The sequence below is a fragment of the Lycorma delicatula genome, chromosome 9, assembly GCF_047948215.1.
Source record: "Lycorma delicatula isolate Av1 chromosome 9, ASM4794821v1, whole genome shotgun sequence".
Lineage (NCBI taxonomy): Eukaryota > Metazoa > Arthropoda > Insecta > Hemiptera > Fulgoridae > Lycorma > Lycorma delicatula.
The window spans coordinates 39,868,731-39,895,727 of NC_134463.1; the positions used below are offsets into that span (position 1 = coordinate 39,868,731).

Below are 26,997 nucleotides of genomic sequence, written 5' to 3' on the forward strand. Positions count from 1 at the left end.
AATGTAGTTACAGTTTTTGTATTGATGAAAATCCTGATCTTTAAACTTTTAAGGTCCATTATTTTGAAGATACCTTGATTTTGTACACTTGTTTTTTTAATTTACCCTGGTGCTGTCATTGTTGGAATGTTTCTGTTTTCTCAGGAAGTTATGAATTAACTATCGCAGGAATTTTAAGAAGATAATTAGCATTAGAGGGTGAACCTTTTCTCTTAATTTGGAGGTAACGATAATTATTTTATATTCAACTAATCGACGATTGTTTTAAATCAAATGTTTTATGGTACTTGACGCTTTTAATTTTTAAAGTTTGTTAGTTGACTTCACAGTAGTAATTGATCAATACAATGACACAACAATCATAAAATTTAACTTTCTATGTAATCAACCCAACCTCCTCTGCACAGTCATACAAAAACTTCCATAATTCAGAATTTGAATAACACCTGGATTATGGTCTTAACTCCTAGATAAAAGAATTATGTTGTCGATGGTTGATTATTAAATCAGTTTGAAAGTATATCCTTCTACAACCTCAAAATGTTAAACTTTGTTCAAAGTTTATATATTATCTTGAACTCAATAAGACAGATAATAGTACAGCCTGTTACTGGAATAAAAATTCATTTCACTTAATGTATAGAACCTTTTTACAGTGGTAAATGAGATTTTAGTAATTTCATGAGCCGAATAAATATTTTAGACAATAGTAAATCTGCGGTTATAAAATGTCTAATCGATAGTATTTGGAATGTAGAATATTCAAACTAGTCTTTGAGTCTGTCTCATCAATTTTAGTGGATTTGAACATCCGACAAATCTTTTATTTTAAAGAAGTAATTTTCAATACATCGACAACAGTATTCAAAAGAATCAATATTTTAAATATAAATAATATTACTGCAATACAACTCACTTGAATTTACACTATATTCTTAAATTAATGCATCTTCTTAAGTTAGTTAATTTTTAAATGATTTTTACATTAAGTACCTTGTAAACAGCTGTCTAGTTAATCTTTAAAATCTTTGATGTTTACAAACTGATGAAGGCAACAAAAATAATTATAATTTGATGAAGTTTGTGACTTGGCTCCTTAATTTCTGAACCCGATGATCATATGATGAAATCTTAAATTATAAGTGTGTACTCTCTCTGTCATGATATGACCCTACATTTGGATAATGTATCCATCATTTCCTTGAGAAATGGAGCGGTCGTGGAGGTTCAGATTCCTAGCCACTAAGATCATCTGATCTAACACCTTTTAGATTTTTACATCTGGAGATGTATGAAAAATATTGTATATAAAACAAAAATACATTCTCATGAGGAATTAATTGTTCACATTATGGACGCTGCCTAGTAACTTAAAGATAGCCCTGAAGAACTATGAAGAGCTACAAAAGCAGACGCGAGCCAAGAAATGTTTTGAAACTGGCGGGCTTGTTTTTGAATATTTATTATAAACCAGTAGGTACGATCTTCTGTATTGTTTCTAAATAAAATTTTAATATTTCTAAATGTTTATTTTATTAGACTTATCTTACACCATTTTGTTTGGAATTAAGTTCTCTACAAGTTTTATTTAAAGGTTTTACATGTTTATTACACATTTAACAAACTTATTGTATGTCAAACATAAAAACTGTTTTTTACCCTAATTTATTGATTTTCATCCCAGATTACTTAAAAACTACTGCAGATACAGTTGTGGTAGATATTTTATTCAACTTTTAAGGTAAAAAACCATAGAAATCTAGTGATTTCTACTCCCTAATTAATGTCCAAAAAATTTCATTATGACCTCTTTCACCGGGGTTGCTGAAGTCTGGGTGAAATCTGTCATTAGACATTACTCACAAACTAAGCATTTTAGGGTGTATGTTTATATGAACTTTTTCCATTAATTTCATGTGTAGAATATGTTTTAAAAACTCTGGAAGAACTTTTTTGTATACTCTGTATATAACTTTATTTCAATTAATTTTTTCTTCTTTTGATCCTGTTTAGCCTCTGGGAATCACAATCGGGTATTACTTTTGGGGATGATATGTACGAGTGTAAATGAAGTGTAGTCTAGTACAGTTTTAGGTGGGCCATGCCTGAGATGTGTGTGTAATTGAATCCCAACCACCAAAGAACACCGGTATCCGCTATCTAGTATTCAAATCTGTATTAAAGTTACTAGGATTTTAATGTTGGAACTCGCGGTTTCGAAATCAGCTGATTTGTGAAAACGTGCGTTCGCCAATAGACCAACCCAGTGGGTGTAATGTCAATTTCAAAAAATAAAAAATAAAATTAGATGTATTTAACGTTCTATTACTTTTAAGTAAAATATTTAAATTTTATAAACAATAGCGATTCTACTAAAATAATAACCTCCAAATAAATAAATATCTTAGACAAGTTGGTTATAGTTTAAAACGTGTAAACCTCCGTCTAGAATATATTATTGTGACCAACTGTTCGTTTTCTATTGGAGCTAAAGAACATAATAATAGTATAAAGAAAGGCTGTTTCGATAAATCCAATTATGCTTATCACATTTTATAAAAATGTGACATAATTACAGCTAATTATTACAAAAATAATAACAAATAATTTTATTAAATATTAGATTTTTCCACCGATTATTATAAAATAAGCAATCTCTAAAAATTTTATATATTTTTTAATAACAATAAATTAATCAATGAACATATCAAATTTGAAGATGATTTTCTATCTAAATTAATAATTATAACTTGCCGAACTTGTTGTTACAGCAATGACAACTTGTTGTTAGGTTATCAATTATATTATATAGTTATAATTTTTTATTTACGTTTTTAATTTTAATGTTTTAATTTACAAAAAAATACCTCTCCTGAGGATGGACAAATGACCCAAATACCTTGGGATATAATATAAATTGTTGGTAAGGGTGATTTTTATTTTTATATTATAACAAATTATTTAACATAACTTGCCACTTAATAAATAAATGTTTTTTTCTGATCGGAACAAAATCCTGTTAATTAGTCAAGGTTAGCGAGCGTAGGTTAAGTTTGATTAAATTATATTTATAAAATAAGTAAATATAAATAACCATGTATTAAAATTAATAAAGATACTCTTTTGAATCTATGTTAAACTCTATATCACCGATATAATTTTTCACCGAAATCTGATTGACTACTTTGTTTTTAAATAAAGCTGTAGCTGCAGTGGCGTTATAAGTAAGTACCAATTATTTAATCAAGCACATGAAATGATATTAATGTAAATACATTAATTTTGAAATATTACTACAAAATAATTAACAGCTAAGAAATCGTTACTGAAAATTATTACGAGCATATAGTATATCTGTACATGTTGAAGGTAAATCATATGTTTGTCTTTTTTTTAATTCATCAACAGAATAATATTGTTATTGTAAAATAAACTGATTGTACAGTTACCTTTCTCATAAAGTGTGCATCGGTAATAAACTGAAAGCTCTTCTTTTTTTTTCTCTTCAAAACTCATGTTTTTAAAAAACCCAAAAACTGGACATTATACGAGAAAATATTTAGGCATAATATATGTTCATAATGATTACAAGCTTAGTGTTTTGTAAAGATTCTTCAGAGTAAAACTGTTCACTCCATTTGGTTAACAAACAAAATCAGTTTGATCATCCCACAAGAATTTATCAAATCAAAAACTTCTGCGGACAACAAAAATGCTATCAATATCCCTAATGGGAATTCTGGCCATGCAATCTGCAATGTTATGTCTACCCGAGAAGCACAATGTGACTGTTTTATACATATTTTAAGTTAGATGGTTACAATGCATCCATTGAATAATTTTTTGAAGCTGCAATTAAGCAATTCTCAATTTCTTTTTAATAATTATCTTTAGAAATAGTAGTTGTGTTACCTGTGAGAAGAGTTATAATGAATGGCTAAAGATTTTGAGGCAGATCATTAATAAACAATAAAGAAAGCAAAAACTTTTATCTGAGGTGCACCACATTCTACATTTTGAAGTGAGAACCTAAATTTACATGTGCATTTTTGTCAAAGATAAAATTTCTACTACCTGTTCACAATTTGTGAGGTACAACTTGAAAAGAAAGTTTCTCCTCCGATACTGATACCACAGCTACAAAGTAGTTTTAAAAATATTTCAGAAAATTGAAAATGAAATTGTTTTATCTTAAAGAATTTAAAATACTTTACAAAAACTGGGAAATTGCTACATCTTGTTAGACGTGTTTGCTAATGGAAATATAAAAATTAAATTACCTTATCAGTATAATAGTACATCTGCTGTTAAGCTGTCCCATCAGTACACTGCACAATAATATTTATCAAGAATAAACATAGCAATATACATATACATTTTCTTTAATTATATCACGCATTTGAGTATGATATTTTAAGTACGTTATAATACACATCTTACTCTGTTCAAGTAGCATTTGGATAGGTAATACAGAACATACTTTAAGAACTGATTCAGTATATGAAAAACAGAATAAAAATCCATTTATTACCAACAACTATTCTATCTATCTATCTATCTATCTATATTATCAGTCCCTTTTTTTTTTTTAATTTATTTCTCATTAGTAAGTTGTGAGGTATCTTGATAATATTATTTGTTATACTTGTTATATTTTCAGATAAACTAGTAGATATATGACAAATACAGCTTCATTTTGTAGTAAATTCAACAATAAATTAAGCTCTAAAAAAAAAGAGATAGAATAACTACAGGTAAGATTAAATTAAATTGTAAAATGGAATAATTTTTTGCAATAGTATTGTATTTTAATTTATGTATAAATTTATAGCAACAATATTTTAAAAGTACAACCACTATATCCCCATTTTTTGTGTTTTTGTTTTCTTTTTTATCACAAAAGATATGAAGGTAAAATGAAAAGTAATAAATTTATATGATTAAGAATTTAATATAGTGCTAAGAACAAAGTAATGCTGTATGATAACAGGATGATCTCGGAGACAAATGTTAGATTTGAAGGTGTAATAAATCATGAAAGTGTATTTTATATGATATTGCTGAGAATAGATTGGAAGTGACAGTTTATGCCGATAGTAGACTACACCAACAGCAGCTGTAAGGCGAGTTTATTTTTTTTAGAAATTATGGTTTGATAACAGAAACTTTCCCACTGTACCTCTCCTGAACAACATTGCAAAATGCCAAAAGTTTGATTTAAAATAGAATTTTTCTTTATTGGTCAATAAATAAACTGCAATGATTACATTAATTTTCAGTGATTACCTCTTCATCTCATATGTTCTATTAAAATTATATTTTTTGGCTTAACTGTTAAGAATTTTATTATCACAAAATGACATTTATTAAAATATAATTTTAAACTAAGTTAAGGCAGAAACTACATGTAAGTGCAGGTACAGAAATTTTTAGTGGATTATAAAGTAAATTATTTACTACCATAATTTACAGGAAAGTTGCAATCAAAAATCACGCCTGAAAGTGAATTAATGATTTAAAGGGTTTTCGTCTCTGCGAGCTTTATTCTTTTAACATTTGATTCAAAAAATAAAATCTAAGTGGTCTTTATATGATTTGAAAATTATAATAATCTAGCAAATTTTGTAAATTCTGCATAAGAATATCGGTGGTTATAAATATCATTTCCCAACAGTGAAAGTAAAGATGTTACTCTTACCCCAAAAAACATAAAAAACTTTCTGATGAAAATTAAGTAGATCGTTTCTCTCTTTGAGAGATACACTAAAATCTGCCACGATATGCTTCAACTCTTATATAAAGTAATTTGAAAGACAACCTGAAACTTTAGATGTTATCCAAATTAATCGCTTTATTACTAATATTGTATTGATCTTAAAGACAAATTATTATTCATACAATGGAATTTAATTACATTCATAAGCCTCTTTTTAGAGCTAAGCCTTTTAAATATTATAATAAAATAAATAAAGATTAGTAGAATCAAGAGTCAATGAGTTAATCCCAAGTTTTCGTAATTCTTTTAAATGTTTTCTCTCAACTTAAAAAAACACCTATGGAACTTTTTTTCTTTTTGTTAGAGCCCTTCTAATCTTTCCTTACACATGGTCTTCCCCTCCATAAGAGCTGCTGAACATTCTTAAATGTACATTGATGTTACCGCTTTTCTACATTAAATTTTTAATGGTTTTTACTTATTGTATTGCACATTTTATATATTGTAATAATTAAATAGAAAACTCACCAATTACTGTTTCCTCTCCAATCTAATTTGATGAAAATCACAATTCTATTTATGATTAAATTCTGGGATAAAAGTCCTCCATCTGACATTACTGAAAAAGAAAACTTACCAGTTTAATTATTATTAAATTATTATAAATAAGTAACAGACAAGTCTATAAGTTGTATTAGTATAATACAACTGTTACTGTCTGTTACTCCACCAATAAATTATAAAATTTAATTTTATATTTTTTGTTATGAAGAAATTTGGTGAATTAAATTATAAGAAGTGTACATTAATTCATCAAGACATCTAAGTGTAGTCTGTTGTGCTTTTAATATAATAATTTGCCTGCGATATAAGTCTCATAAGCAAAGAGATATCACTCTGTTAAGGGGCCATTAAGAAAGTAGCTATTGCCTCAGCCTAAGAGATTTATCCAGAATTTTATCAAATATAAAACTCAAAGATGTAATCTATATTCATGGAATCTATTTGAGGAATAAGGGATTCCAATCGACTCAAGGAGTCTAGTTCATAATAATAATAATTAATATTTTTATGTCTCTGAAGGAGTCACTCAACAGATAACCTGACATGACACATATCTATTTCCAAAAAAACGCTGAGCCAGTCTTAATAAAAACTCACATCACAAGTTAGGCTTGCTGAGGTAAATGGATATTTTAATTGTTTTTCAGATGCCTTTCCCTCAAAAATTATTGCATACCAGCACGAAGCTGACTAAACTATAGATGATATTCAGCCTTGAAATTGGCGCTTTTATTCTGTTCATGACATTGAATTGTTATATAGTGTCATCATAAATGTAAAGATATCAACTTTATATGGTATCATTTATATCTTGCGTGACTTTTATTACACAGAAGTCACAGATCAGGAATTTATAATGTAATCAATTGTTCATTCTGTTTAGTGCTAGTAAAGGAGCAATTGATGAAAGACATGTTGATATCTCTGTTTCCAACTGTGAGATGTGTTTTGCAATTCATTTTTTGTGAGCAAGCATACAGTGAAACTAAAATCTGTAGATTACAATCTCATGTTTATAATAATATTATGAGAGACATAGTCATGATGCCAGAAAATTAGAGAGAAACAAGCCAAACAGATTCAAATGATATTATTGAACTAAAAAATGATTGTCACAGTATTTTGGGAACAAAAGAATCTACTAGCAGAATTCATGGAACTTGGGACTGCAGAAACATCAGAATCTTATTATTAATTGAAGGAGTTTGGACAAATCAAACCGTGCAAACTGCTCACAATGGTGATTATTCTTCTGAATGAAAACGCATAACCTTACACTAAAGGCCACTCAAAGGCTTTAGTTGTCGGTTCAAGTTGGAGATTTTTATTGTTACTCCTATTGTTTAGACACTGCTTGAATACAATCTCTTTATTAAGATAAAGATTTGTCTGTTAATCAGTATATTGAAACAAACAAGGGGTTCAAAAATGGATGGGTGGTGGATTTCTAAAATCATTTCTACAAAAGTTGGTGTTGTAGTGCAACAAGTGCCCGAGAGTGGAGCATTTTTAGGGAAAAGTGTAGTGCAGATATGTTTATAAGATATATGATCTAAATAACAAAATATTTAGACACTGTTTTTTTTTCTTACCAAAATTCATTCATGTACATGATGCCATATTTGTCTATACATTGTGGAGAATGGACTTTTCATGATAGCTTTAGATTTTTACTAAAGTAAAACTTGGCAGTTTTTCTTAATTTGTCCTAAAATTGCATAAGAACAGCTGAACAATGTTTTGTAATCAAGAATTACCTTAAACCTGATTGATGTTTAAATATTTATTTTAAAACATAATAGAAGAACCGCAGCTGTTATGATAATTCTTTTTTATTTCTAGTTACTTAGGATGAAATTGTACCTTGAAAATGTAAATCAATAAAATAATTATAGTCATTTGCCATAAACAAAAGATTGAATGCGACAAGAGACGACATGCAAGTCCCACAGAATGGCAATGTATCATGAGAAGTAGACATGTATGATGACATCATACAGGTATCTGTTGTTGCCTACTACAGAGCTTAAAATTTTATTCAGTCTAGCTTCAATTGTCTATACTGTGTGTTGTGTTCACACAGTTATTATTGTTTTGCTATATTTTCATAAATTCTTTATAATACTGAAGAGACTTTTTCTCATTTTTATTTCCTACATGGCCTCTGAAAAACTTTTTGGATGCTCAAATCAGCCAGACAATTATTGTTTCATTAGAGGTAAATTTATGCATAAATCTCAAAGAAAGACTTACTCATGAATCGATAAAAACTGCCTATAAATTTTATTTTGATTGCGCATCCAGGGATGAAATCTGGGTGCCTCATGTTATTTCTATATCGTGCTCAGTAACCGAATGGTTGAAGGGGAAACAACAAGTCCTCCTATTTACTGTACTGATGGTTTGTAACACTTCACACTGCTACTTTTGTATGACAAATATATTTGGATTTTCATTCAAAAAAAGAAAGTTCATAAAATATACAGATGTATCCTCAGGTCCAAAGCTGGTACCAAATGGGGGATAGGAGTTACCTATACGTGTACCACCATCTAATCCAACATTTTTAGAAAAACAATCTGAAAATGTAGTGGATGTTGAAAAATTTCTTCCTGTATCCGATGAGACCTCACTTAATTCAACAATATGAACTTAATGATATAGTTTGTGATTTAAAGTTATTAAAGCAGAAAGCTGAACGTCTTGACATCTAGACTACAACAGTTGAATCTTTTGGCAGAAAAAACAAAATTTACTGTGTTTGTAACACAAAATAAAACTTATTCAACTTACTTTACTATGAGGAGTTCATTGCGCATTTGTACTGATGTCGATGCCCTGATGAAAGAGCTTGGAATTCAGCATGTTCCTGAAGAATGGCTTTTTTTATTGACTACTAAGTTAGCATGAAAGCAGTTTTATAAGGTAATGGTTACAAACAGACATCCGTTCCATTAGCTCATGCAGTCTACATGAAGGAAATGTATGAAAATGTGGCATCAGTATTAGAAGCGATAAAATACAAAGAGCATTTGTGGCAAGTTTGCAGTGATTTGAAAGTTGTGCTTTACTTCCTGCTTTACAAGGAGGGTTTACAAAATATTGTTTTTCTTTGTTTTTGGACTAGTCATGGTACAAAAGGTCTTACTAAGTAAAGAACTGGCCATTCCAGCAGAACTTTATGCCTGGTGAAAAAAATGTAAAGAATTTATCATTAATTAAGAGTGGTAAGATCATACAATCACAATTTCACATTACAATTGGACCAATGGAAAACACCAAGATGGATGAGGATTTAATCATTTAACAATAAGTTTTCCTAAATTGAGTGATTGTAAGTTCAAGGAGAGTACATTTATCAATCCACAAATCAAAATGCTTAAGGATTTAACATTTGAGGATAACTTAGTGAATGTGCATTAGCTGCATGGAAGTCCTTCAGAGACATTATTGGTGTTTTTTAGGCAATACAAAAGATAAAACTAAATTTTTTTGGTTAATAAACTGTTAAAACAACTACAATCTTTCTGTAGAAAGATTTAGTATGTAAAAATTCATTTCTTACACTCCCACCTAGACTTTTATCCTGAAAATTTGGGCTCTGTCAGTGATGAGCAGGGAGACCATTTCCGTCAGGATATTCTGACCGTGCAGCATTAGTGTACCAAGGAAGATGGGATGCTAGAATGATTGACTACTATTGTTTGTTTTTATTTAGAGAAACTGATCAAACATTGTACAAATTTGACAACAAATTTTAAAAATTCAGTTCCGATGATTTAAACATTTAAAAACTGTATTGAACATATTTCAATTCATTTGTGTTTGAACAAACAAAAATTTAGCTGATTTAAACAAATTGTAAATGAATACACATAAATAATAACTCTTTTGAAATATTGTTATCACACAGATTGTGCATTTATTGGTAAATAAATCTTATGTATCTATAAGTGCAATGTATTACACAAAATTTATAAGTTTTGAATTCAGCACCCAAAATTTGTTAAAATCACTATGTACGATTCTAAATATACATGTTTTGCTGCATTTTAAAAATTCTGTTAGTCATTTATGATACTCACCTTTCTTCAATCCAGATTTGAAACTACGGTGATAGTCATTTTAACTAAAATTTTCTTTAGCTTCCATATTCCATTTTACACCTTCAACATTACATTTGAGTAATCAGTAACCATTTTTTTTCTCACAACTTCCATGAGTTTGAAAGTACTCCCAGTACAGCAACTACAACTCAAAATCACTTGTCAAAAAGATTAATAATGTACATAATATGAATTGTTAATTTTTTTTTTTTTTTTTTTTTGTTTTGCGTAGGAGGAGGGAAAAGCTGTGTCAGCCACCGTCTGTGCCCGCAACAGACGGTAGTGTCGGGCTCTCACCGACTAAAAAACCTCCCCCTTTATGAAATAGGAATTGGACCTAACCATGCAACACAAATACATTGAAAATATCATATTCTATCAATGGGGAAACCTACTGGGATCCTATTAGGGATTGGGATCGCGAACGCGACTTAACTAAGTAATAATAAAATAATATCTACCTGAAAAACATACATAATAATATTGTACCTGAAAAACATATACAAAACTTTACATATACTTTCATAAACTTAATCTACATTGCTTATCTAAGTAATTTTAATGTAAAATTTATGTTGAACCTGAAACAGAAACATACACAAAAGTATACATAAAAAATTCCTATCAGGGGACCCTACTGGGAGTTGGGACCTACCGCGATTTTATCAGAATATTCAACTTAAAAACTACACAACTTAATAATAACATGGAAATTTATAATATGAAACAATAATAACAAAAGTAAGTACCTTTAATAGAAAATTATCCTATAGTAAAAGGGAGTACCACAATGTAAGGAGGGCCACTTACATGGCAGCTCTCCCTTAGATTATTAAATGAACCGTTGAGTTACCTGAAACAAAAGAAAATAAAACAAATTCAATTAGCAGTTGTGAAATTAATATAGTTTTGTTTTAGTTAATAAATTCATTTCACTTATGATAACATTGACCTTTTTCTAACAAAAATATTTATTAGGAATGATTATATGGTCCATTTTTACTCCTTAAATATTTAGCCTGGTAGAACTATTTATATAGACATTTTTTACAGAAATAGAATCGCTAGCTAAGTAGGTACATAAGAAAATCTTTACCCTATTCCAGACTAGATAGATACCAAGAACACTGAATTTTTTACATCTCCGACATAGTTAGGTATCCAGTGAGAAATCATTGAAAAACACCATTCTAATAGATCAAGGTGGAAGAAAATAAAGGAATAAAGTGGAGGTTAGAAAGGCGTAATCTACAAGGATTGCTAAACAAGACAACTCGCTCAAAGAAATTCTAAGCCCCTTTTAAGGCAGCAGGGATTCCTCTCGTACAAGATCAGAACGCTTTTACCAAGAATAGAAGCAAAAAAATTATTCTGAATTAAGATTCACCGACATAGATGGTAACAGATCTATATCACATACAGGAATGTGTGTTATATGAACCGGTTTGGCCGAGCTAAAATTTTCAGCTAAGAATAATGTTGAACGGTAACAAAAATCGATACAGGATGTCTGTACACCACATGATCCTTTTACTAATTTTTATATATATATTTTTTTAAAATTATACTTCCCATGGCAACACTTAATCCGTTGGAGTTTATTATCGATGGTAGCCGTCCAGTCACTTTGCCACCTCGCTCGCAGTGATTGTTTTATATGATTGATAAAATCAAAGGTACTAACACGGGTGGTGAAAGGAGGCTGAATACACGCTTCCTTGGCAGCAGAATCTGTTCTTTCGTTACCTAGAATTCCAACGTGGCTGGGGATCCAGCAAAAACCTACCTCCCTGTTGCGTTTATTTAACTCAGCGATTTTATCATAAATGTCAATGACAGGATGTTTGGAATAAAGGTTTTCCAATGTCTGGAGAGCACTGTACGAGTCACTGAAAATAAGAATGCTCCTATATTTAGGGCCAACGATACTTAGAGCCCTATCCACAGCGAGTAGTTCTGCGGTGAACACACTCGTAACACCGGGTAGGCCAAACATATAGGACTGTTCATTGATAACAAAAGCACAACCAACGTTACCGCCATGCTTCGACCCATCAGTATATATCACCACGCCTGGGTTCAACTTGGCGAGGAGAAACTGAAACATCTGCCAGAAAACAATAGGTGGCGTGGAACGCTTATATTATGTTGTAAGATCAGACGTAAAATTTACATGGTGTATTCTCCACGGGGGGTTCGAGCACGGACATGATGGAAAGAACGAGGGAGAGTCAACACTCATATGCTGCAGCAGACGTCGTGTACGGACACCCACAGGCACAATACAACGTGGACGGTCGTCATACTCCCTCATATTAGGATTCTTAAGAACTGGGTCAAAAGCTGGGTGATTCGGCTGTCCGCTGAGACAGCCAAATAATACAGACATCTGTTGTTGCCTACTACAGAGCTTAAAATTATATTCAGTCAAAACTTCAATTGTCTATACTGTGTGTTGTGTTCACACAGTTATTAGTGTTTTGCTATATTTTCATAAATTCTTTATAATACTGAAGAGATTTTTTTCTCATTTTTATTTGCTACATGGCCTCTAAAAAGTTGATGGATGCTCAAATCATCCAGACAATTATTGTTACATTAGAGGTAAATGTACGCATAAATCTCAAAGAAAAACTTATTTCTGGATTGCGCACTCAGGGATCAAGATAAAATCTGGGTGCCTCGTGTTATTTTTATATGATGCTCAGTAACTGAACGGTTCAACAGGAAACGACGAGCCCTGTTATTTATCATGCATTACCTGCATGGAAGTCCTTCAGAGACATTGTTGGTGTTTTTTAGGCAACAGAAAAGATGAAAACTATGTTTATGGTTAATAAGCTGTTAAAAAACTACAAATATTTAGTACGTAGGATGTCATTAAAAATGCATTTCCTACAGTCTCACCTAGACTTTTTTCCTGAAAATTTGTGCTCTGTCAGTGATGAGCAAGGAGACCGTTTCCGTCAGCATCACTACCAAGGAAGATGGGACGCTAGAATGATTGACGACTGTTGTTGGTTTTTATTTAGAGAAACTGATAAAACATCGTATAAGCGAGAAAACATTTGTAAACTTATTTTAAAAACTTAGTTCCAATGATTTAATCGTTTAAAAACTCTATTGAATATATTTCAATTCATCTGTATTTGAATAACAAAAACTTAGCTGATTTAAACAAATTATAAATGAATACATAAAAATAATAACTTTTTTGAAATATTGGTATGACACTGATTATGCATTTATTGGTAAATAAATCGTATGTATCTAAAAATGCAATGTATTACACAAAATTTTATAAGTTTTGAATTCAGCAACCAATATTTGTTAAAATACCATGCCCAATTCTAGATGTGATTTTTATATTTTGCTGCGTTTTAAAAATTCTATTAGACATTTACAGTACTTACTTTTTATTCAATCCAGATTTGAAACTACGGTTGATAGTCACTTTAACTAAAATTGTCTTTTATCTTCCATAACCATTTTCCGCTTTCAATATTATATTTGAGAATCAGTAACCATTTTTTTTGTCACAGCTTCCATGAATTTAAAAGTACTCCCAGTACAGCACCTACAACTCAAAATCACTTGGCAAAAAGATTAGTAATGCACTTAATATGAACTGTTAATTTTTTTTTTTTTTTTTTTTTTGTTTTGCGTAGGAGGAGGAAAAGCTCTACCAGCCACCGTCTGCGCCCGCAACAGACGGTAGTGTCGGGCTCTCACCGACTAAAAACCTCCCCCTTAGGGAGGAGGACCCTATTAGGGATTGGGATCGTGGACGCGACTTAACTAACTAATAATAAAATAATATCTACGTTGTACCTGAAAAAAAATACACAGCATATACAAAATTTAAATCTATTTTCATAAAACTTAATTTACACTGCTTATCTAAGTAATTTTAATGTAAAATTTACGTTGAACCTGAAACAGAAACATACACAAAAATAGACATAAAAATTTCCTACAGGAAAGTTCCTATCAGGGGACCCTACTGGGACTAGGCATTGGGATCGCGGACGCGACTTAACTAATAATAAAATAATATCTACATTGTACCTGAAAAAACATACACAGCATATACAAAATTTATATCTATTTTCATAAAACTTAATTTACACTGCTTATCTAAGTAATTTTAATGTAAAATTTATGTTGAACCTGAAATAGAAACATGCACAAAAATAGACATAAATAATTCCCTAAAGGAAAGTTCCTATCAGGGGACCCTACTGGGACTAGGCACCTACCGCGATTTTATAAGAATATTATACATCAACTTAAAAACTAAACAACTTATTTTTAACATGAAAATGTATAATATTAAACAATAATAACAAAAGTAAGTACCTTTAGTAGAAAATTATCCTACAATAAAAGGGAGTACCACAATGTAAGGAGGGCCACTTACATGGCAGCTCTCCCTTAGAATATTAAATGAACCGTTGAGTTACCTGAAACAAAAGAAAATAAAACAAATTCAATTAGCGGTTGTGAAATTAAATAGTTTTGTTTTAGTTATTTAATTCATTTCATGTATGATAGCACTTAACTTTTTCTAACAAAAATATTTATTAGGAATGATTAGGTGGTCCATTTTTACTTCTTAAATATTTAACCTGAGGTACAAGTATTTATATAGACATTTTTTACAGAAATAGAATCACTAGCTAGGTAGGTACACAAGAAAAGCTATACCTTCTTCCAGACTAGATAGATACAAAGAACACTGAATTTTTTACGGACCCCGCATCGGGTAGATATCCATTGAGAAATCATTGAAAAACACCCTTTTAATAGATCACGGTAGAAGAAAATAAAGGAAAAAAGTTGAAGTTAGAAGGTGAGAAAGGAAGATTGCTAAACAAGACAACTCGCTCAAAAAAATTCTAAGCCCCTTTTAAGGCAGCAAGGATTCCTCTCGTACAAGATCAGAGCGCTTTACCAAGAATAAATGCAAAAACATTATTCTGAATTAAGGTTCACTGATGTAGATGGTAACAAATCTATATCGCATCCAGGAATGTGTGTTATATGAACCTACTTGGCCGAGCTAAAATTTTCAGCTAAGAATAATGTTGAATGGTAACAAAAATCGATACAGGATATCTGTATACCACCTGATCCTTTTACTAATTTTTATATTATTTTGTAAAATCATATTTAATATTTTTATAGAATGAAATGCATCATTTATTTTCTTATTATTTTCACATTTTTATGTAGGTTTCCACTTGCTTTGATCGCTCTGGTATTTAAAATTCATGAAATATTTATTTATGTACCATCTACTTTGCAAGTATATTCTACAAATTTTGACAAAGAGGTGCGAGCATGGTTTCATTCAATTTTAAAACCGCTGTCAGGCAATAGATTCATCGCCAAAGCAAGCAAAACAATAAAGGACTAAACAGAATTTCCTTGTCAAAAAAGAAAAAAACTTGTGAAACCACTTCTAAATTTTCACACAGTATATCTTCTATTAAAATAATGCGTTAAATGAAGATATCGCTTTGTTTCATCTATCAAAACCTGCTCTCTATCTGTAAACTTACATAAAATTCATTTTTATTATAATTAAAAGTTTCGGGATATCCAAGTGAAAAGATGACTGTAACGACAATAGTTTGATTCTTATTTCATTCATTTTACATTATGAAATCTCTCAAATCCAATTGCTTTTCATGACTATTCTTTACATTATAAACAAATGATTGTTGTCAACAAAAAGAATAATTTAGTTTAATTATATATTGCATTTCAATTTTATTAACAATGATGAAAAAATCAAGTGATGTACTGCTAACTGATAAATACTCAAAATATTATTAGGAAGGTTAAAATAAAAATATGAATAACAGTCTTCTTGAAATATCGTAAGCCAAGAAATGTACATAGTAAGCTTATGAAGTTTCATTGCTCTAACTAACAAAATTCATAAATAAAAATTTTTGTGTATATATATATATATATACATACAAATTTTATATATATACACAAATTATATATATATATATATATATATATATATTTAAAATTTAACATTATATGAAATATAAACCACTTAAATTAGATTAGTTATACTTACCTTATTTATTTCCAATAACCAGTTTGTGCAGTATCTTGCATCTTCAGTTGGTATTAAATTATAACTAATTCTTTTTAATTGATTTGTATTTTTTTTCATTATAAATATTTTCACAACTACATTTATGTTCATAATATCATTTAAAATTTCACAATTAACATTATAATTTATGTTAAAAAAGAGAACTCATTAAAAAGAATAAGTTTTAATTTAATAAAAATAGAATTTAATACAGACTGAAGATGCAAGGTACTATGAAAAACAGTCAATGGAAATTAATATGGCAAGTTTAACTTATGTAATTACTGTGTTTTGGTGGTTTATATTTCAAATAAAATATATATATCAGAGACAAATTAGGCATTGACCAGATAATGGTATTTCTTGATATGTATACTAAGTTTCTGCTTTTTATTATACTGATGTTTCTTTTATTGCATTTATATTGTAATTTGCCACACAAACTTTCTGTGCTGCGCATGACATTTTATGTCAGATCTACCTAAAATTTTTATAAAAGTAACTGCAGTATCAAAAAAGAAAGTTACCTATCAATGATGTAAACTGGGGTCTAAACTAATACCTTTTTCTGTTTAGCCTCGGGAACCACCATAAGGAATTACTTAAGAGGATGATATGTATGAATGCAAATTAAGTGTAGTTTTGTTCAGTATCATGTTGACCGTTCTTGAAATGTGTGGTTAATTGAAACCCTACCGTGAAAGAATGCCGATATCCACAATCTAGTATTCAAATCCATTTAAAAGTCTACTAGGATTTGAACCTTAGAACTGTCGACTTTGAAATCATTTGATTTGCAATGATGAGTTAACCACTAGACTAGACCGGGTGGGGTAAAGCCCTGACCCTGGCCTTGGCCACTGGTACAAGGAAAGTGATAGTGGCTGGTTGAAGCCACAGAGTGAGTAGCTCCATTTCTTGGTTGCTCTAACTGAAGCTAAACATTACATAAATGGATGGAGTCTTTTAATAAATACTAGTATTATTGGGAAATATATATGATGTAGTAAAGAATTAGTAGTACCTTAATATTTTACCATTTGTGTACACAGCTTTACATTCATCACCACGGCTAATCCAAGGATCAAATCCATCGAGCAGCTGAAAGAATCGATCGATCTGGTACTCTGAAGATATAGGATGCAGGATGAAGTGAAAAGTTGATGAGATGTTGAATATAACCTGGTAATCTGTATTATTTCAAGTCTTATTTTTATTTATAGTTTGTAAATTTTTGTAGTGAGGAAGATAACGTCAATTTCACACTTTAATCTTGATCGCACTTCAATTTCACACTTTATTTACACCAATCACTTATTTCCCCCACAATTTTAAAATATGTTATATAAGATAAAATAATTACATACTAAAAACCAGAATCAGTTCATACCTTTTTAATATGAAAGGCAAATATATTACATATAAAAATGATTAAATTTTGAAGTAATTTGGATTACTGTTAAGCTAGATGAATTTTTTCAAATAATCATTCTACTTATGTAAGTTAATTTTTTTAATAAAAAACTTAGCGAATAAAATGAAATAATTTATTATGGCACCTCTAAAATCAGCTGACCCTGGTTTGAAAAAATTAAACTAACATGCAAGCATGCATCTTCTTTGAAGCAGGTGGCTGAACGCTGATTGGGAAAGCAAAGGGGGTATTCAAAATTTAAAATCTTTAAAATAAAATAAAAAATTCTTAAAACTGTAATTAGATATAAATATGCTCTAACCTTCAATTTCATTAAAAATTTAAGGAAATTTAAGGAAAAAAATTTAAGGAATAGCTTATGTAATATAATAAATATAAAAAAAATATATATATAAAAATAAATATATAACCAGATTTAAAAGCTACAGTTAATTAAGAAATTGCCTCTATATCTTTACGTATTTTTTAAATTTCTTGAACTTATTTAAATGATTAATTTTGTCAATGAAATTAATAAAATTTAAATAATTTATAAAAAGGATAATTTTAAAAACCTACTCATTAATATTTCAAAAAAATTGTATAAAGCAATTAAACTACAAGAGGAATTTTTACGTGATGTAATAAAAAAAAAAAAAAAATGTAAATTGATTTATAAGGAGGACTTCAGCCGCTGGTAGTGAAGTGATGAGCTGAAAAGACAAAGAAACATAATAAACACAGAATAACTATAAATATTATGAATAAACTATTTCTAACATTAACATATTTATATATCACCCCCCAATATATAAACACATTTATGTACACAGCACCCCCCAACCGAAACCCGATGAACGATATCGGGATGATGAAATACGGTCGCGACGCGGTTGACGCGGTACGAATGCTTTATGTACCGTGCACTTGCTAGAACTATTCATTGCATACAACATAGATATTTACAATGTCAATTTGTAATCAAGAATTATAATTAAAAATAATTTTGTATCATATTTGGTACCTGATAAGCTAAGATGTGAATAATACACCCTGAACTGTGCAAGAGCACATCGAATCTCCTACCAGTTAAGGAAAAAGTTGAAATAATATACACCGTGAACTGTTTCAGAACATATCAGATTTGCTAGCTGTTGAGCAACAATCTAAAATAATACACCCTGAATTGTCAAAGCATATCAGATTTGCTAGCTGTTGAGCAACAATCTAAAATAATACACCCTGAATTGTCAGAGCATATCAGATTTGCTAGCTGTTGAGCAACAATCTAAAATAATACACCCTGAATTGTCAGAGTCTAGCTGTTTACCAACAATCTAAAATAATACACCATGAATTGTCAGAGCATATCAGATTTGCTAGCTGTTGAGCAACAATCTAAAATAATACACCCTGAATTGTCAGAACATATCAGATTTGCTAGCTGTTGAGCAACAATCTAAAATAATACACCCTGAATTGTCAGAGCATATCAGATTTGCTAGCTGTTGAGTAATAATCTAAAATAATATACCATGAATTGTCAGAGCATATCAGATTTGCTAGCTGTTGAGCAACAATCTAAAATAATACACCCTGAATTGTCAGAGCATATCAGATTTGCTAGCTGTTGAGTAATAATCTAAAATAATACACCCTGAATTGTCAAAGCATATCAGATTTACTAGCTGTTGAGCAACAATCTAAAATAATACACCCTGAATTGTCAGAGCATATCAGATTTGCTAGCTGTTGAGTAATAATCTAAAATAATATACCATGAATTGTCAGAGCATATCAGATTTGCTAGCTGTTGAGCAACAATCTAAAATAATACACCCTGAATTGTCAGAGCATATCAGATTTGCTAGCTGTTGAGCAACAATCTAAAATAATACACCCTGAATTGTCAGAGCATATCAGATTTGCTAGCTGTTGAGCAACAATCTAAAATAATACACCCTGAATTGTCAGAGCATATCAGATTTGCTAGCTGTTGAGCAACAATCTAAAATAATACACCCTGAATTGTCAGAGCATATCAGATTTGCTAGCTGTTGAGCAACAATCTAAAATAATACACCCTGAATTGTCAGAGCATATCAGATTTGCTAGCTGTTGAGCAACAATCTAAAATAATACACCCTGAATTGGCAAAGCATATCAGATTTGCTAGCTGTTGAGCAACAATCTAAAATAATACACCCTGAATTGTCAGAGCATATCAGATTTGCTAGCTGTTGAGTAATAATCTAAAATAATATACCATGAATTGTCAGAGCATATCAGATTTGCTAGCTGTTGAGCAACAATCTAAAATAATACACCCTGAATTGTCAGAGCATATCAGATTTGCTAGCTGTTGAGCAACAATCTAAAATAATACACCCTGAATTGTCAGAGCATATCAGATTTGCTAGCTGTTGAGCAACAATCTAAAATAATACACCCTGAATTGGCAAAGCATATCAGATTTGCTAGCTGTTGAGCAACAATCTAAAATAATACACCCTGAATTGTCAGAGCATATCAGATTTGCTAGCTGTTGAGTAATAATCTAAAATAATATACCATGAATTGTCAGAGCATATCAGATTTGCTAGCTGTTGAGCAACAATCTAAAATAATACACCCTGAATTGTCAGAGCATATCAGATTTGCTAGCTGTTGAGCAACAATCTAAAATAATACACCCTGAATTGTCAGAGCATATCAGATTTGCTAGCTGTTGAGCAACAATCTAAAATAATACACCCTGAATTGTCAGAGTCTAGCTGTTTACCAACAATCTAAAATAATACACCATGAATTGTCAGAGCATATCAGATTTGCTAGCTGTTGAGCAACAATCTAAAATAATACACCCTGAATTGTCAGAACATATCAGATTTGCTAGCTGTTGAGCAACAATCTAAAATAATACACCCTGAATTGTCAGAGCATATCAGATTTGCTAGCTGTTGAGTAATAATCTAAAATAATATACCATGAATTGTCAGAGCATATCAGATTTGCTAGCTGTTGAGCAACAATCTAAAATAATACACCCTGAATTGTCAGAGCATATCAGATTTGCTAGCTGTTGAGTAATAATCTAAAATAATACACCCTGAATTGTCAAAGCATATCAGATTTGCTAGCTGTTGAGCAACAATCTAAAATAATACACCCTGAATTGTCAGAGCATATCAGATTTGCTAGCTGTTGAGTAATAATCTAAAATAATATACCATGAATTGTCAGAGCATATCAGATTTGCTAGCTGTTGAGCAACAATCTAAAATAATACACCCTGAATTGTCAGAGCATATCAGATTTGCTAGCTGTTGAGCAACAATCTAAAATAATACACCCTGAATTGTCAGAGCATATCAGATTTGCTAGCTGTTGAGCAACAATCTAAAATAATACACCCTGAATTGTCAGAGCATATCAGATTTGCTAGCTGTTGAGCAACAATCTAAAATAATATACCCTGAATTGTCAGAGTCTAGCTGTTGAGCAACAATCTAAAATAATACACCCTGAATTGTCAGAGCATATCAGATTTTCTAGCTGTTGGGTAACAACCTAAAATAATACATCCTGAACTGTGCCAAAGTATAAATGCAAATTTGCTATCTGTGCAATACTCTAATATGTGTATTTTTACAATTACACAATCTGAAACTGTATATCTAATAATGAAACCGAATAAGAAGATTGAACTCGGGATATATATGAATTAACCAGAAGATTTTTGTTTTATAATTTCAACAGAAAAATGTTATTGATTTGATGAAATATAACTTAAGGGATTTTTCTATTATTTTCAATACTAAAAATAGAAGATCCTTCAAAGAAATCAGTTACTCAGAGTTTTTAATCATAATGAATTTACTTGTGTTTTCCATATTTCTTTTTTTTCCTTTTGCACTTGTGCAGATGTATGCATTACCATCCAGACCTCTTAATTACCCCATTTAAGATTCTCTTAAGAATACATTTTCACAGCATAATATGGCCAATCCCAATTGGAATTAAAAAAAAACAAAAGTCTATAATTTATATTATTGAAAAAAAGGTAAAGTTACTAATGAATAGCAAATGGAATCAAGTTGAGATTGATGACAATCCAAGTGTAAAAGGGGGTATTAAATAATGCAAATACTAAATGTAATATTGAAGTTACCTTTATCTGTAGGATTATAGAAAAAAATTAAAATATTATTCAGTAATCCATAAGGAGGACTTTTTTCAATATGAAATATAATTACAATTTAATTCTATATGTGAACAGTGGGAGGTGCAAAATGATTAATAGCAGGTGACAGGTACCCATTAAATCGCAAATTCTATTCTCGTATAAGAAAACAGAATGTGCTCTATTTCAGTTTTACATGGTTTTGGAAAATGGTTTATAAAAAAATACATTTATAGAAAGATAAACTAATAATTTCAGTGGATAACCACCAGGCAAGATATGGCATATACTCTAGAAGACTAAAACCAGGGGGTTTATGTATATAGTTTGCTCATATGAAAGGTTTAATGTAGTGTATTTTTAGGTTTAACATTCCTGTAAAAATTATCAACGGTAATAGTGATGGGCCTTTTAAATAGAACTAAAATGATTTCTGACGGATATACTGTAATAGTTCCTCGATTGTTCTTTGCAGAAGACCAGTATACTTTCAAATACTGTTTGATGGTGTCAAAAATAGATTTATGTAACATTAGATAGTTAGGGTGAGATAGAAGATCTTTTTAAATGAAAGCTAAAAAATCTTATATGTGTTATATTCATAAATTTGTTTATATGTAGATAATCAAAGGGACATTTTAGAATTAATTTTGTTGTTAAATATGGTTATTTATTTAAGAAATTACTTTAGTGTAATTATAAAATAAAAGCAAATCCACAAAGAAAATAAGATGCGAGGCTGTTTTACATAAACAGATCAAATACGATTGAAAAAAGCCAATACTATGAATTAACAAATCACAAAATTCTGCTTATTTAAAAAAAAAGTATAGTAAAAATAATAAATTTACAGATAACTGCAGAAATTGTATAAACAGCTTGTCAAGTGGTTTATGTAAATATCCTCTTCCTTAGAATCAATTATAATTTAACCTCTTTGAAGACAGTTCTAATTTAATACTAGAAAATCGATTTTATTACATTTAAATTTAGATATTCAACTCATATACAGCAGAATGAATGATATACATAAAATACCCATCAACTAAACTTAAATTAGTATAATTAATGTTAGTCAATGTTAGTAAAACAATTTTTTACAATAAAACAGTTATATTTCTAAGCTACATAAAAAGAACATGCAATTACAAGCTACATAAAAATGCATGAAATTACTAGCTACATAAGAAGTACATGCTACAAGCTACCTAATTATTTTATGTATTATTAAAATTACTGTATATGAGTCAACAAAACCATGTAAACATAATTGTATATGAAATATACATAGTAAAAACATTTCTCTCTCCAAAGAGGTTAAAGTTAAATATTTAATTAAAAGGTTAGGAAAATAATGCTTATTAATGTTTTTGAAAAAATCTATTATTTACATTACATTAAAAAACCGAGAATTCACATAAAGAACAAAATTACAACGTACTACTTGTTATTATGAAAATAAATGGAACCTTTACAGTATATGGTCATTTGACTACTTGCTTAAAGGCATGAATATAAACTGGAATTGTATTTTTCTTCCTGTATGAAGTTTTGCTAATGGCTATACATAATTAAATAAATTCTGTAAAATAATTGTAACTGAAAAGCAAAAACAGAGAAAAACTTTTAAATGATTTCAATGAAGAAATTATTTGAAATAATCGGCTAACTTATTGATATGAATGAAGTGACAAGGGAGGTATAAGAAATCAGTAATTTAACCACCAAAGTACCTAGCCTAACAAAGTTAAGAATTACATAAAAAATATATTAAAGCATAGACTAAAATTCATTTAGAAGAAAAATGAGTAATTAAAACAATTATGCCCTTATAATTTCTTTCCATCTAGTCACCTGTATAATCAGAGATAAAGAAAAAATTGTCACTTTCTTGAAAATAATTTAAAAATAATGATTAAACTTTTTTGATTGTATTACAGTAATCAGAAATTTGTGTGCCGGTTGTTAATTCGCAAAACGTGGTAATGGATCAAATGGATTAGAACAAGTTTTATTTGGATTTGAATATTCTGTTAGTGAACTGAACAACAATGAAATAAATTTAGACAAAATATCTGAAACAAGATCAGTTGATTACGCAATAAAACAGCTTTACACAGGATTTCTTTTTCAGGTTACAATCAAGAGACCCAGAAATGAATGCAGTTAACTACAACTGACATCCAGGAAAAATTTAGAAATGTAGGAAACAAAAATAAATTTTAAATTATCTTTTATTAACATAAAAGCTAATTTCTTATTATTATAAACTCTTGAGAAATAAATGAAGACTATATCTGCAATAATGGAAAATATTAGTACAAGTGATAATTGGCTTTTATTTCAAGAATTTTCTACAGAATTGCAGAAAAAATAAATTGAATAATGAGATGTGAAAATGTGTGGATGTCCGATAAGATGTGGTTCAATGATTTGGATGAAAGAAGATTCCAATTGTTCTATTGGGGAGATAACACAATTATTACGATCTGAAAAAAACTAAAAAAGAATAAGTGTGTTTTAAATATGATACATAACTGCCCTTACTGTTTTCCTAATTCAAAATGCAAACTTTCTTTTAATAGAGTTTCTAAAAAGCATTTCCTGTTTCAGCAATAATAATTAAACTATGTGATATATCAAACTATAAATAAAATGTTATAGTTCCTGTGATATATTCATTGAACTAAGATATTTGTACTTATTTTCAGTAGACAAAGGTAGCAAAGCGCAAGAAAAAACATATCTATTCAATACATATAAATTACATTTACAATACAAATAATGTATCTAGATGCAATATAAAAATTAGGCAATTCCTATAAAATTATTGAAAATATTAAGATGTTTTATACTTTTTTCCGGAATAAAATTCATTTTAGTTTATACATAAAATTCATCGGTAATTCATTTTATAAAAATTTTGCATTATTGATGTATCCATTTCAAAAAAAGATTACATCACCCCTCTTTTTTTGAATAAAACAAATTTTGTAAAATGGAAGATTATTATTTATCTAGAATAGATTTTAAATTAAAAAACAAAATCCCATGTAAAAAAGATCATCATATAAACTGTAGCAACATGCTTTAAAAATTATACGTTAAATTTTAATTTTCATTAAACCGTAAATTAAGAAAAAAATGTTAATTTAAAACCGATATATTAAAAAAAATAAATCTATGTTGCATACAATAAAATAAATGTTCCTCACTTTAAAGTAATGTCCTAAATTGTGTGGTTTTTCTTTATAGAAGATTGTTCATAGTTACCACACGAACATGTGCACAGGTGAACGTTTACGACGCAACTAAAGAGATGTCTTACTTCGTATAACGTACAAGCTGAAAAACAACTGATAACCGTTCTGCGTCTCTGATTGGTCAATCATATCGGTTGTTTACGCAGAGACCGAGCGACTCCCTCGCTACATATCGTAATCCGTCCAACGTTAAAATAGACAAACAACTTTGTTATAAGAATTGAATTGAAAAACAAGTTAATTACATTTCTGTGTTTCTGATTGGTCAGTGGTGGTATTACAGTTGTTTAATCGTTCTAATGAATCCCTCCTGACGTAACTTTGTAATCTTCTTCATAATAAACGCTTTAAAATATATATTTCAATTTAAAATAAAAATTAACTAATTTCAAAATTATTTTTTTACTTTTACCTGTATTAATATATTATTTGACAAAACAAATTACGTCATCAGAATTGCCGATCTAGTTGAAAATTAACAGAATTTTTTTTGAATAGTAATTTACATAACTGAACTTTTGTTTTTTGCACCGGTATTTATTTTTGCAGTTTTGAAAAGTAAAACAAAAAATTTGGTAATATTGTATTCTCTAAGACAGAAAAAGGTATTAACTTGTTAATTAATATCGGTTAAAATTGTTAAATATAAATTGAATTTGGTCATAAATTAATTTCCAGACATAATATTTTTTATTAAATGTGATATATCAGATCCGCGCCTTCCCTAACACCGATGGTTTCACACAAACATTTTCCTTATCTTATTTCAATTAGACCGTGCACTCAAATCATTTTTGATTGTGTCTTTAAACACCAAAAATACTATCCTCACGCCAACAAAACAAGTGTTGACTGCAACCACAGTTTTGTCCTACAATTCAATTTACTCAAAGTCCTCTTGATTTACTTAAAAATCAAGCAACAGATTTACAAATTTAATAAGCCTCTAATAAAAATATACCTTCTTATTTTGCTCTCATCCGCATTCGGTAGTGAGGTCAATGCCTATTACAGACATTTCTGACAGACTTTTACATTTCTGATGCGCTTTGACCTTTAGCCTTTTACTAACGACAGTTTCTGAAACGACTCTGTCTCTTTGTCATCCGCTGTGACAACCGGACCTTTCCTACTATTCTTTATGTTCTTAATTTTCAAATTGGCCTGGAGGGCAGCCTGAAACTCCTTCTTCATTATTTTTGTGGAGTCCTCTTTCCTGTTTATGAATATGACTTCTGGTTGCTTGCCTGCCGCTGCCTTTAAGGCAGCGTTGAGTTTCCGCTTTGCCTTAATAAGCACAAGTGCTGGGCGCTGATACCGGGACGGACACTGTCTCTTTCCTTTAACTACAACCTCCTTGACTTCAGTTGGTTTAGAGGCAAGCGTCTTAAATCCGTTCGGCAAAGCAGAGAACATTTTCCTACTCATTAAGCCTTGATATCACTCGTCTGCGAACCGCTGGAGAGGCGCTTCGAATGCCTTCAGGAAATCCAACAACTGCTCACATTGTTACTGAAATTATGCTACTAGTGGGAGAATTAACTGCCACCAGCTTTAACGAAATCACTATTCAGCCTGATTTTTGGTATCCCGGTGGACGTATTCGCCTGCCTAGATTAGCATTCGTCATCAC

The 26,997-nt window shown here is 30.0% G+C and overlaps 1 long non-coding RNA gene across 4 annotated transcripts; it reads left to right on the forward strand.

The window, feature by feature from the left end:
• The first annotated feature begins 2,774 nt into the window (after nt 1-2,774).
• Nucleotides 2,775-25,704, forward strand: LOC142329874 (uncharacterized). Of its 4 annotated transcripts, XR_012757606.1 has the most exons (5): nt 2,775-2,923; nt 4,661-4,754; nt 17,557-17,689; nt 24,042-24,303; nt 25,357-25,704. It is a non-coding gene; the product is annotated as an uncharacterized LOC142329874 (long non-coding RNA). The 4 variants fall into 4 exon arrangements; XR_012757608.1 differs by lacking the exon at nt 24,042-24,303; XR_012757607.1 differs by lacking the exon at nt 25,357-25,704 and having other exon boundaries at nt 24,236-25,120.
• Nucleotides 25,705-26,997: the final 1,293 nt, after the last annotated feature.